The sequence below is a fragment of the Magallana gigas genome, chromosome 4, assembly GCF_963853765.1.
Source record: "Magallana gigas chromosome 4, xbMagGiga1.1, whole genome shotgun sequence".
In the NCBI taxonomy this organism is placed as follows: Eukaryota; Metazoa; Mollusca; class Bivalvia; order Ostreida; family Ostreidae; genus Magallana; species Magallana gigas.
The window spans coordinates 23756294-23766500 of record NC_088856.1 but is presented as its reverse complement, the minus strand read 5'-3'; the positions used below and the strand labels follow the sequence as shown (position 1 = coordinate 23766500).

At 33.1% G+C, this 10207-nt stretch overlaps 1 long non-coding RNA gene across 1 annotated transcript; it reads right to left on the bottom strand.

Annotated features, from left to right (window-relative positions):
• Positions 1-350: 350 nt before the first annotated feature.
• LOC136275146 (uncharacterized) lies at positions 351-3369 on the bottom strand. Its single transcript, XR_010713672.1, has 5 exons — positions 3247-3369; positions 2454-2692; positions 1602-1746; positions 1153-1296; positions 351-685 (listed from the first exon to the last, which is right to left on the bottom strand). It is a non-coding gene; the product is annotated as an uncharacterized lncRNA (long non-coding RNA).
• Between the last annotated feature and the right edge of the window lie 6838 nt (positions 3370-10207).

Here is a 10207-nt window from a genome sequence, read left to right as displayed (position 1 = left end):
CACCTGGCTTTCTCCATAATATATACGACTGAATTATTTCACCATCATCACAATAGTAAAACAACAAGAAAATTTACACTTAAAACCAATATATGATATATTTGAAGTATAAATATTCAAATATTTAAAAAAATATATCAAATAAACATTTATTGAGTCATATTTCAGAACGTAAAAAAGGATTCTCCATTAGGAACACAAATCAACTTTTATGATACATTTTAATAATGCATTAGATTTGAAAAAAAATAATGAAAATCACTCATGCTCACATTTTTTTTATTATTAAAATAACAAAAACTTAACAATTAAACATGATAAAATAAGTCAACGGAAATTTATGAAAACAGTGGTACAAACTACAACTTTGTTGCATTTTGGGAGATTCAGTTGTTAAACATTCGTAAATAAGATATTCAGTTGTCAAGCACACACATTATGCGGGTTGCCAATCATTAATTCACTTGGTCATAACTTAGAGGGGGAGAAGAAGGCACCTTTTCAGGTTCCTCATAGAGTGCAGGTTGGGGCGGGGGTTGAAATGAATGCTGATATTGAGGCTGTGGGTTAGTCCCCGTTGAGTACTGTGTAGGGTAGTTTCCTACTGGATAGAGATTGGTCACTGGGTCGCCAGCTTGTGTGGAGTATGAAGCGTACGGGTATGCGGGCTGATTCTCTGCGGTACCTTCAGGAGAGATACATGTAAATCAAACTTTGAACATACAGAATAAAACTAAGAATATAAAACACTGGGTTGCCAGCTCGTGTAGAGTATGAAGCGAATGGGAATGCTGTCTGATTCACTGCGCTACCTATAGGATATAGAACCTTTACTTTTAAAATTGAAGGAAATTATGCAAAAAAATACGCATTTTATTTTTGAAAACAAAATTATAATAAAAAGGAAATCTTATTATAACTAGCTTGTAAAAATAGATAACACATCCAATGTCGATATTTATAAACATAGAACTAGATCTGTAGCAATTTTAATTAAGTACTTTTTATATTATTTTTCTCAGCACAAACATTCTTGAGTTCTCAGTGAAGTATTTATATATCTGAAATTTTAGTCAAATATTGCTTTTAAAATATCTTTAAACTACCATATTGCATGTATGCAAAAATAAAAATGTATGTATTCGTACTTACCTGCATTTGGTTGAGCAGAGTTAAGCACTCTACCCCTAGCTTTTTTGCGTTTGCATTTGCGACGGCATATTACGCAGGCGCAAGCAGTAAAGAAAACAATGGCTCCAAGCAAACTTCCAATGATTATTCATAGTGCGGCGCTATCTGAAATTAAAGATTTGATAGAAAATTCATATAATTATAGATCTAAAACGATGATGATGATGATGATGATGATGATGATGATGATGATGATGATGATGATGATGGTGATGATGATGATGATGGTAAAAATGATGGTGACAACGACGACGATGACGATGATAATGATGATGATGATAGAAATTATCATAATGATGGTGAAAATATTTTTGATAATGAAACCGCATTTGAAATTATTGTCTCAATCAAAAACACAATAAAAAATTCAAAGTGAAAGTGCTAGTACATGTAAATAAAAAAAAACATACGATCCACTTCTTCGACGTAAACTTGAAGTAAAAAACTGGCAATAGTTGATGCTATTACGCCATGTTTTTTGAAAAATATATAAAGATCATCTTTGTTTTCGTCAGCACAAAAGTCGTCGTTGGTTTCTGTATTACAGCCAATAGTCTGTAAAATTAATAACAATTAATCAGGAAATGTGATTACCTGTTTGGCCACAGTAAGCATGAAGACACATCTAACATATTACCGAGGCTAGATGATTCAGATAATTACATTGTACCATTATTATTTACAATTAATTAACATTTTTTTTTCAAACTTATATTAAGATATCTAATGGATGCATAATGAAGTATATTAACAAATACTAAATTAATGTAAAAAAAAAAAACCCGACATTTTACATGTATGAGACATGGGAAATTCTTTTAACAATGTCAAAAGCTTTCATGCAGGATATGAAGGTGGTGATACTACAGAAAAAAATACATAACCCGCGTTCGCACTTCTTTCTACAATAATAGCTACCTTCATAACCCACGATTCATCATCATAGAAAGCGGTGTATTGTAAATATTAACATCTTTCTTTTAAAAATTGTTTGTGAAAAGTATGGTCAAATAATTTAACTAAATTGCTGTTACAGTAACAGTTGATATGCATAGTGGGTTAGCTAAAAGAAACAGCTAAATCGTCTCCTATAAACCACTGAGTCTGACATCAAAGTTTTGATCAATCGATAAACGGGCGTGTAGATATCAGCCAAATTAGTTTCTAGAAAGCTATAAATTTAAATACATTTTAGTAAAAAAAAAATATACGGAATAAAACTCGGTTGATGTAACTGTATTCAAATAAAATGATTAACTCACATGCAAACTGGAGCCAGAGTAACTTGATTTGATATCTAACTGCACATCGCAATCAGGGTCTATGAAGTAAAGGGGTGTGACACACATTTTGTGGCTACCGCTAGTGTCTTCAGCTAGTTCAAAGACAAAGTATTAGCAGACAGAGGAGTTGACAACAGGTTTTCCGTCGTATCGCACGAATATCGTAGTGTTTTTTATTAATCCTTCATGTCTAGTAAAGCAGTCCACTCCGAATTCGTCTAAAAATGAATGAAAGAGACGATGACATTATAGTAACTCCTAGTATACATGTATAAAAATTTGCACTTTCTTTTTTCTGTATTATTTCCTTTCGAAGAGATGTTTTTTACAGGACGGGGCGTTAAATTCAGATTAGCCAAAAATTAACAATGACAAAAATAATGAACGACATATCAGGAACATTATATATTTTATATTTTTTTATTTGTTTTGACGGTATACAGCGGTTACCGCGTTTCTTTTCTAAATAAAGTAAACACATATTAGAACTGTTTATGAATACATTTCGTACAAATATGTTGAAACACAGATTTAAAACAAACAATCAAACTGAACTTCATTTATTTCAAACCAATTAAGAATAATTTCTGTAAAACATAAAATCTCTCAATGGCAAAATAATTGTCAGGATGGGCTACTAACGAAGGAGGAAGCTCGTAAGAAAAAAAACTACATGACTGTCCAAGCGGGCATTAAACTGCACCGTGGCGCTGAAAGAAGAATACAAAATAAACCAACAACAACAATAACCCAATAAACAGAAAACACTTACACATCGGAGAATTTAAAGCACCAACTAGCACTCCAGAGAAACTCTTTAAGATGACGAAAAGAGAAAGTATGCCCAGTCGAGATCCATTGATTTTCGCCATTTCAGACCTTTTCAAAGTAAACTGAAAAGAAAACCAAATAAACAAATGTTTAAGCTGTAAAGTATTCTTGCTACGCAGATAGGTAAAGGCAACTTTAAGTTTTATGATCTTCGTTGTCATGTTGATAGGCGTCGGAACGGGTGGGGGGTGGGGGGCTTAGCCTCCCCCACTTTTTTGCAAAGTTAGACCAAACCATCAGGAATATAGCATCATGGAGGGTTCAACCCCCTCCCCCTCCCAAATACTTTTTTTTCGCAGCAAGTAAAATTGTTTCTAAGGTTACCTTAAAAATTGAAAATTGGAGTCATGGGTATAGTACCCCCCCCCCCCCCAAAGATTAGGAATTTCATGATTTGGGAATTTTTTTTGGCGAGTAAGATTGTAAGATTGGAGTTATAGTAATAGGTATACAAGCCCCCCCCCCCCCCCCTACACACACACACACACGGAATAGAAAATTCATGATTTTGAAGAAAAAAAATTTGGCAGGTAAGATTGGAGTTATAGGTAACCCCCCCCCCCCCCCCCCCCCCCCTCGGATTAGGATTTTCATGATTTTGAGAATTCTTGTCAATATTTCTGATGATTAGTCTAGCCCACCAACCACTTTCAATTTGCTTCCGACGCCACTGATGTTCATTTTTCATCAAAAACAATGCTGAATATCAATATCAAGAGAATTTGTTCACTAAGGAATCGTATTTCTACTTCGTATTCGAGTCGCTCTTCAAGGTATCGTGCCAGTTAAAAATATAACATTATTTTACCGTAACTAAAATTTACAAAAATGTGACACAAGTCCGAGGTTAATTTGTATGTATAGTTTGATCGGCAATTAGTTCATGCTTATTAGTACATGTACTACTGTTAGAATCCCATTGAAAATCAATCGCATAATATAAAACATTGTCATTATTTAATGCAAATCCTATCATTGCTATAATTAACATTTAAAATGCGTTGTTATTATTTACAACACCACAAACGATTCTGGCAGCACTTAGCAAGTATTCTTAATCACACGCTTATGAAATTTGCCAAATTAATTTTTCTTTATAGTTGGGGAAGTGTTACATTTCTACCTCTATTGTACACACTGATAGAAAAAAACCCGGTCAAGTCATATAAATGTCTATTTGCTTACCTAATAACACTTCCTGATAAAACAAAATATCCACGCCTGTATTATCCTGATTTTATTCTTACAGACACTCATCTAAGAATGGGGTATCTGTATCAAAAAGTCTTACGTGTATTTAGGCTACGTTTACACTGCATATCGATGATTCGTCTCCCGACATTGATCTAGTCTATTATTACCGTGTGAAATGTTCCCCTTGGACATGACACCTTTCCCCCTGTCACTAGCAAATTGACACTCAGTTTATCTAAGTAATCTGCTAATTTAAGTAATTCTTTATATTTACTATTCTATTATTCTCTATTGTTAAAACTGTGTTTTGTTATCATAAAGTAATTGTTGACCATGCTCAATTATTTGGCAGTTGGAGAGCGACGGTCAAAGCGCTCGTACCACCGACTCCCGACCTAGCTGTATTAAGTTCTCGGTGTTTCTGATAAATCTTATAAAACGGATACCGACTTAAGCATTTTCCGTGGGTCACAATTTGTCACCGTGTGAAAAATATTTAATATTTCGAGTGACATGTTTCTTGATACAGTGCTAATTAGTTTTACTTGTAATTAAACCTTCACCGCCGGACATAATGATGTCACTTGTTATTGAATTTATTATAAATCTTGATTAATCCTTTAAATTGCTTATTCAAATGTGTCAAGAGTAACTCTATTCATTTATACATTTACGTATGTTTTACCTACATTGTACAAATTAGTCGTTATCCATATGATCATCAGTTGGAGACTGGACTTTGCATTTTCAACGCCGGCTGCATAGATCATGTAGAAACTAGAAGTTTGGATCGTATATAAATTATTATTTAATTATTCGATATACCGACTTGTGTATTTCTACCGGTCATACTAATAAACAAGCTATATTAGGTCATTCATGAATATGATAGGCAATACAGAGAATTTAATATGTATTAAATTAAAAGTTTTAAGTGCCATTTTACGCTCCTAGTTTTTATAATTTTGACTACAAGTTTCTTGAGTATAATATGACATTGTGCGGCTTTTGTTGACGTGAAATTGATCACAGGAAATTTAATAAATCGATCGCTGAGATTTACCTTTAAGTTATTATACCAACTTTTTATTGCACATAGCTCTGCAACAATTGAATTTCCTACTACATTACATTCATTTTGTAATGATATTTTTCATGACTCCATAGAGCTGATTTTTTATTGCTATTGTTTCTCAGATAAACGTTATAGTTCTTTTTTAAATGTTTTTAATTCTTCTTTTAAAAAAAAATTGCATCCATGCAAATGTGTTCGGAATAATTCCTGTATCGTTGCTAACTAAGAAATAAATCAAGAGGTGCTCAAATGAAAGTTCACGAGACTTCACCGAGATTTGTTTAGTTCCTGTGAAATTTCGAGCGGAAGTATAAGTTTTCTGATAATATTCTCAATATACGCAAGTACTGGTCGTTTTTCATATCATATCTTACTTTGATTTAATATGTAAAACATGAAAATCTTTTAAGATGTATGTCATATTTTACAATCTAGCGGTTATTCAAATTGAACGATGACATTCAGAACAGAGTCATCGTTCGTGTTCAACCACGCGTATAGTGCCAGGTCGAAAATATAAACATTTGGTTCGTTAATAAAATCATAGCCATGTTTGTTGCTTGACAATGTGGTGTGCAATACGATGTTGTTTTTTTTTTTAAATAATGGGTGTCTGTTTTGCATAAAAACTTAGTATATCGAGCCATTTTCAAGGAACATTCTGCATAAAATAGTATAGTCTGTTTCACTATTGATGCTGTTACTACATGACTATGTGTAGGTTAGGCGCGGATCGAAAATTAATCCTTCTGGGGGATCTCTACTAAGCATGTTAGTTGTTGCAACAGCAGAAAAAAAAATCATTTTTTGTGTTGTCACATTTATTTCTAGAATACTTTTTATCAAAAAATTAATTGTGAAAAAGTTTAAAATCAATAAACCTCTAGATTTTATGTTTGACTACAAGAACCTAGTAGATTCTATGAAAAAAGACTATAAACACAAGGCACGATTTTTACTGCGAAACTGAAAGGATCAAATAAAGCCCCGTTGTCTAAAATTTGAATGACAATAACATAAGAGTGTTTTGATCAGCCGAAATTTACTTTCAAGCTATAAGGAAGAGCTCACATTTTTACTTTCTAAAGATGCTCTCAAGACTTGTTTTTGTGTTTACATGTTAAACGTACTAGTAAAAGTATTGTTTTTCATATATATTTTTCTATCTAAAAATTTCGCGGTTTTAATTTTGCAATTTTTTTAAGAAAAGTAATGTCTTCATATCAGTTTTGATGCACCAACAAATTGGAAAGAGTCGTTTTTTAACATAACAAAGACTTGTAGCTTCTGTATATTGATAGCAATCCCACCGTTGATGAATAAAGGCTGGTATTCAGAAATATCCAGCTTTAGACAAAATTCATTTCCTTCTTTTAGATAACTGTAAAACTGCGTCCATGTCCCTTTTATACGTGTATTGGAGATTATGGTTGTAACTGGGAGTGGTTAGGATGTGGATTCATTTTCTAGCCAGCAATTTGTAACCTAAATCATGCATATAAGTTTTAAGTGCTTTCCTCATAAAAAAAAAAACCACCAAAGATTCTCCTTTAAAAAAGTACCTGTACCACAAATTTGAAGATGTCAGTAATACCATATTTAATGGATATACAACTAGCTGCAACTACGTTTTTACATATTTCGCCATGCCTTAGCCCGACATCGTAATCTATCATTTCCGATAATAGTACTAGTGTATGCCGTTGACCAGTCCTTTTAATAGCAATTGCAATTGGATTACAGTCATTCCAAGGTTGACCTAGTTTGTCCAAGGTTTACTTAGTTTGCAATTCAGAATATGTGGACACTGATACTGTAATATATTAACCTGTGGTATCTAAACAACATTCATTCACTAACAAGAAAGACGTTAAAAAACTCTGTTTTTAAATGCCCATTTAATCGCTTCCAGATTGCCACAAGTACCTGGATATGTTTCGGGAAAAAAATATTGCATGCACAGCACAGCAAGTCCAGGAACAAACGAATGGGGATTTTACGTATAATAATCAGTAATTCATGCAAAGAAATAAGTGTTTGAGTTGTGTTAAATAAAGATGGTACGAATTTTGAAATTTTGAGTTTGGGCAAATTTCGTCACGTCGTAAATTTAGAAAATAATTACAACAAGCTGGTCTGGTATAGACTATATACATGTAGCTGATTACCGCTCGTAAATAGGCACTGTCCGCCATATATTATTTTCCTACAGCCCCTATATAAGACACATATCTCTAAAAAGTTCAAAGTACTTCGCTGTAGATGTCTCACCTGTGTTGCCGTTGTACATCTTGCCTCACCGTGTTACTCAATCGCAATGAAATTATCAAATTTTACGCACTTTTTTCAAGCCAGGAGAATATTAACATCAAATAAATTTGTCAATGTATTATTTGCAGACATAATATGCACACAGAATAAGAAAACAAGAGAGAGAGAGAGAGAGAGAGATTCAAAATACCCCATACGGAAAACTACACGTTCGCCAAGAGTTTCAGGTGTGCAATCTAGTGTAACGGAATGGAAGGGATTAAATATAAGGTACCCGTGTGACGGTGCCCATTTAAGAGCGTTGTTCAGCTTTAATTGACAAGGAAATAAAAACAAATAGTTCATCGAGATTTGATATCATGGCATTTTAAATACTCATTTTATATCGGGTTTTGTTCAATCTTTTAAAGTGTGTCAGTGTTTCGTAATAATATATGTATTAAATCACTCAAACTATCAATAAAACTAACTCAATCGAGCGTTTAATTATATTACAATCGACTGTATAACATGCTTGTTAATATATATGGACCATCGTATACCTCTAATCAACAAATATCAACTCGCAATGTAATGCGATAAAATATTAATGTTTCCCTTCATTGTAAATTCACTTGTTGATTAATAAACTTACTTTGTATGACTTTATCATCACAATGCCTGGACCACATACCCTGCCATTAAAATATATCTTGAAATAATTTTATGGGTAAACGAGCATGTTTAATAAAGGACTTAAAAAATTTACAAAAGTGTGGCTGGCCGTTTGTGTAAAATTTCTAAAATATAAAATAGATGGAGTCATTTCGTGCTTAAAAGACCACTGATTAGCAAGTACAGATAACCCCGGCTAAGAAAAGAAGTTGAACAATCATAACGTTTTTCCACCGGCGGCGTGTATTATTTATACTTGACGTAATTGACAGAATTGATCGCGCCGCTATCAGAAACAGTCAACAAAAGCAATTCTGAAAATATTATTTAATTACCTAATAGTAATTGAATTAACTACAGTGTTATATACGTATTGTGTTCTTTCAGGATTTTAATATTTAACAGCGCAGGGCAATCGCCAAATATTGATCCAATGTGTACACCAGGTCACGTGATCCTCACATTAGTGTTAGCTTGATGATGCGACCTCAAAATGTAGAATGATATTGATCTGCAAGTCATGAAGTTTAATTCCAAAGATGTGTACATTTACGTTTTTTTAAAAATATATTTTAAACCTCAAATCTAGTACTCCAAATTTTATGGTGGATAGAGAAACTGGATGTTATCCTCTTTATATAAGTTTTTTTACAAGAATGATATCATTTAGGGGAAGATTGATGAATGGAAATGATAAAAAATTGTGTAGAATAGTTTATAAGCATTTGTTTAATAGATATACAAAAACTCTCTTTAATTTCCATTTTCTTTAAAATATTTATTATTGTTAATTAGATTGTTATCAACACTGTATTTTGAAGAAATTGTCTATGGTCTATTATGACTAGATCTGATTCAGAATATTATGTTTAGTATACTGTACTCATAAATTGGTTTAGCTCTAGAATTCAATATACTTATGTTATTTATCAGTTACATAAGTAGAAATAAGACTGGTTTGTTAGAGGTCTTGCCCTGCATTGCCATCCAGGAGATCAGAAACTTCTAGCGCTGAAGAAAGTGTCTTCTAAGGTACACTGTATAATGGTGTTTTACGAACAATATAATTCATAATTATGAATTGTATATTTTGCCACTAAAGGTTAATATTTCAATATCTCCTTTTGTTTCACAGGCGAAGGATATTACCAAACATACCCTAAGATATCTCTTAGGACGTATCATAAGAAATTTTCATAAGCATGCCTACAGGTGTTCAGACAGGCTTGAGGCTAAGGACATCCTGGAGAGTACCGTCGCTGATCAGAGGTTCCTGGCCTCAAATGCATCATACGTGAGGATGCGTTACGTTTATCGGCACAGAACTGGCTCCAGACCTACAGAGCCATCGAATCTGGATTTTGAGGTAAACTGGTATGCACTGTACTTCTTCTTTTTTTGCTCTACGTGTATGTTTTTTCGTGTTTTCATTTTTTTAATATCTCTCTTTCACTTTGTAGATTGACATTGGATGTCTTGGGCTGCCCCGACTTCTTGTTAGCTGACATCATGCATGATGTTGCCAGGCATCTTGTCTTCGCAACGGATCACCAGCTTGGGTTACTTGGAAACACCAAGAGATAAATTGATGGCACAATCAAGGTAAGTAAAATATAAATTTAGTATTTTAAGTACAAACGAAAAAATGATAATTAAAAACTATTGGATAATTATAATTGTTTTCTTCCGCAGATTATTCCCAGCTTCA